Here is a 4700-nt window from a genome sequence, read left to right as displayed (position 1 = left end):
TGAAGAGGTATTTTACCAATGCACCAAAACCAAATTTGGCTTCTCATACTCAACCTATCCAGGAAGAGAATATCAACCATTTAGAAGTACCATCTTCAGATGAATTTGATTTGGATTCTTTAAAGTTTGACTCGGGGGAAAGAACTCAAATCTTGGACTTCCATCCAAATCATCGCGATGTTATTGGAAGAGAATTCCTTCGACAAGGTCCTAGTCAACCTCGGCTTCATAATTTCCCTAAAACAAATTTTTCTAGATCAATGCGTCGATTTAATCCTAAATGGTTTGATGATGAATATCATGATTGGTTGGAGTACAATGTAAGTAAAGATGCAGCCTATTGTTTGTATTGTTATCTATTTAAATATAATAATATTCATCAAGGTGGAGGTGATGTATTTTCAAGTATAGGGTTTACGAGTTGGCATAAAAATAAAAGTTTTGATAAACATGGGTCGAGTGGCATTCACAATGAGTCAAAAAAAAATGCCATGATTTGCGACAACAACGGTCTATTCAATCTTCATTTGAGAGACAATCTAGTCAACTTAAGCATGAGTATTAGATCCGCTTAACTGTTTCAGTTAATGTAGTAAGACTTCTTATGACTCAAGGATTAGCATTTCGAGGTCATGATGAATCTAAGTCTTCACTTAGTAGGGGTAATTTTCTTCAAACTCTCTCATGGTATGCAAAAGTGTGTGATAACATTCATGATTATGTACTGGAACATGCTCCTCAAAATTATCAAATGACTTCTCCAATGATTCAGAAAGACATTGTTACTACATGTAAGATAGAAGCAACTAAAGCTATAATTGAGGAACTAAATGATGATTACTTTGCCTTGTTAGTTGATGAATCTTTTGATACGTCTCGCAAGGAGCAAATGGCTATTGTCTTAAGGTATGTTGATAGAATGGGATTTGTGATGGAGCGACTTATTGATGTTGTTCATGTTCAAAATACTAGTGCTTCACTTTGAAGAGTGCAATTGTTAATTTACTTGCTCAACACTCCTTAAGTTTCTCATATGTGCGTGGACAATGTTACGATGGGGCAAGCAATATGCAAGGTGAAATTAATGGTCTTCAAATGCTTATTAAGCGAGAAAGTAGATCGGCTCATTCCATTCATTGTTTTGCTCATCAACTCCAACTTACCCTTGTTGCGGTTTCTAAGAAATTTCTTCAAGTGGGGGAACTTGTAGTGTTGGTTTCAAATATTTTGAATATATTGGGATCTTCTTTTAAGCGTATGGATGAATTTCGAAAATCTCAAAAAGAAAGAATTCAAGAGACATTAGATATGGTTGAGCTTACAACCAGTAGGGGCTTGAATCAAGAACTTGGTCTTTCAAGAGCATGTAATACTCGTTGGGGATCTCACTTTAAATATTTTAATAATTTTATTCTGATGTTTGGCTCTATTCTTGATGTTCTTGAATCACTTGTTCTTGATGCACGTTCTACAGTTGAAAGAGTCAAGGCAATGGGATATCTCAGGGCTTGCCAAACATTTGAGGTTGCATTCATGTTACATTTGATGAGGGGTATTTTAGCAATCACAAATGAGATCAATAAATGCTTACAAAAAAAAAAGAGCAAGACATTGCAAACGCCATGCTACTTGTTGAAGTAGCAAAGAAAAGGTTGCAAAAGTTAAGGAAAGAGGAATGGGAATCTCTTATTGCTAAGATATCTGCATTTTCTATCAAATATGATATTTTGGTACCTCGCTTTATGTTAGTTCTTTAAGATCACGTCGTAAACCTGCTGATTGTACGGTCTTACATAATTATCGGGTTGAAGTATTTTGCAAAATTATTGATTGGCAAATTTAAGAACTTAATGAACGTTTTGACGAAGAGACAACTTATTTGCTTTATGGAATTGCTTGTTTGAATTCAATTAACTCATTTTCAAGTTTTGACATCAGGAAAATAATGAGAATGACTGAGTTATATCCTGATGACTTTGATGAATTTAGTATGGGTGCTCTTGAGAATCAGCTTGCAAGTTATATTATTGATGTTCGTGATGTTGATGAAAGATTCTCCGATCTACATGGGCTTTGTGATCTTTCAAAAAGATTAGTTCAGACAAAGAAGCATTCAAATTATCCTCCTGTATTTCGCTTAGTGAAACTTGCTTTGCTTCTGCCCGTTGCCACTGCATCCGTTGAAAGAGCTTTTTCGGCGATGAAGTTTATCAAGAATGACTTACGAAGTCGAATGAATGATCATTTCTTTAGCGGTTGTTTGGTGCCTTATGTAGAAAAAAATGTGTTGATAGTGTTTCTAATGATACTATTATTAAAACATTTCAAGATATGAAACCTCATCGAGTGCTGTTGTAATAATGTACTTAGTTATTTTTTGTTGATCTCATTAGTCATTAGGTCCTTGTAACTAACACAAGACTTGTTTTTTTATATTTTCTCTTGTGGAAGTGTTGTTACTATGATCTGTTTATCTTAACACTATCTTTGTGTTGAGAACTTCTCTTTCTATTAATGAAAGCTGTTAGCATCTTTTATTTGGTTTTGGTTTTGGTTTTGGTTGGCTAGTTTCATTGTGTATTTGATTTTTAAAATTTTTTAACCCCCTTCGCAAATATCCTGCCTCCACCACTGGCCACCATTATAATGAGCTGACTAGCCGAAAGGAATAAAAACAAACCACACAAAATCCATTTCCAGTATCTGATAAATACAAACAATTAATTTCCCCTCCACGTTCGCTGGCAATTACCTAAAAGAAAAAAAGAAAGAACCCAAAATTTATAGTTACTGAATATATTATATATGTACACACTTTAAAGACTTTCCTGAAGTATAAAACTATTAACCTTATACCAAAAGAGCTACTTCAGAAATGCGTTCCCATTATATAGCCAAAGGCATCTAAGTCGCCAAATACTTCTATTTTGACACGATATCATGACAAGCCTCAGTATAATTAAGCACTTCTTTATTTCCAATAATTAGTGGCGTAACCAGAAATTTCGTCAAGGGTGTTCAAACTTTAAACAAGTAAATAATTTTTTTTTGTCGATAAATGGTGTACCAAATTTTTTAAATCAACCTACACAACATTTAGCTAAATAATAAAAAAAATAGAACTATAGTTTTATAAATCACAATTAAAATAATAAAAATATAACATTAAAAATTTTACTAATAAAAGTAAGCATAAAATCAAAGGAAAGAGAGAATCGAGAGAATTTATAGATTGTAGAGAGCTTTTGTTGAAGAAATTTTTGTAGAGCTTGACTTTTAAATTATAAAATTTATTTAAGAAACAATGCTTAGTTAAAAGATTACTTATAAGATTAGTTGTTTATTTCTACACAAATTTTAAATCTTAAGAGTTATTTTATTAGGAAATTTTTTAGATTAGAAAAGAATCAAATAGACCACACATGGGGGTCTCCGTTTAGTTTTGGCAAACAAAATGAGTAGAACTTTAAATTCCATGAACAACACATCACTTTGAACACCCTGAACCGCTGGACTATCTCACTCAATTATGTTAAGGATGTTCAAAATATAATATATAGCCATGTAAAGTAATATTTAACATATATTTAACTTATATATGCAGTATAAATTTTTGGCAAGGGTGTGAGCTTGACCATAAGAAAACTAAGTTAGAAAATACGAGCAAGTTATTAATTTAGTTGAGTCGGATGATAAAGTCCAAGAGTAAAAATTAGTGAGAAATCAATTTAGATACTCAAGAAGATTACAAATTTATAAATAATTCAAGGCCTCCTTTTCAGATTTCACTTTAGGCCACCGTATAGGCGAGGTGCGCAAGCTTGATGGGGCTTTTGTATCTATATTCGGTTTTGGGGTCATAATTGAACTAATACCCACTTTGCAAAAAAGTTACAAGTGTACTCACTTTACGATCAACTTCAGACTTATCGGGTCTGAAGTTAAAAAAATTAGTCTGAAGTGAAAAAATTGCACTTCAAATGCACTTAAGGCCAAATAGGTCTGAACTGCAACCAATGGTTTCATGCACTTAAAGCTAATAAGTCTGGAGTGAAAAAATTGCACTTCAGATGCACTTAAGGCCAAATAGATCTGAAGTGCAACCAATGGTTTCGTGCACTTAAAGCTAATACGTCTGGAGTGAAAAATTACACTTCAAATGCACTTAAGGTCAATAAGTCTGAAGTGAAAAATTGCACTTCAGATGCACTTAAGGCCAAAAAGTCTGAAGTGCAACAAATGTTTCATTCACTTAAGGCCAATAAGTCTGAAGTGAAAATTTGCTCTTCAGATGCACTTAAGGCCAAATAGGTCTGAAGTGTAACCAATGGTTTCATGCACAAATTGCACTTCAGATGCACTTAAGGCCAAAAAGTCTGAAGTGCAACAAATGTTTCATTCACTTAAGGCCAATAAGTCTGAAGTGAAAATTTGCTCAGATGCACTTAAGGCCAAATAGGTCTGTAGTGTAACCAATGATTTCATGCACTTAAGGTCAATAAGTCTGAAGTGAAAAATTGCACTTCAGATGCACTTCAGGCCAAAAGGTTTGAAGTGCAAGAAACGTTTTGCTACACTTAAGGCCAATAAGTGTGAAGTGAAAAATTGCACTTCAGATGCACTTAAGGCCAAAAGGTTTGAAGTGCAACCAACGTTTTTATGAACTTAAGGCCAAATAGGCCTGAAGTTCAAATTGCCCA

This window comes from Nicotiana attenuata, unplaced genomic scaffold (genome assembly GCF_001879085.1).
Source record: "Nicotiana attenuata strain UT unplaced genomic scaffold, NIATTr2, whole genome shotgun sequence".
NCBI lineage: Eukaryota > Viridiplantae > Streptophyta > Magnoliopsida > Solanales > Solanaceae > Nicotiana > Nicotiana attenuata.
The sequence above is the reverse complement of the archived record's forward strand: the minus strand, read 5'-3'. Positions refer to the sequence as shown.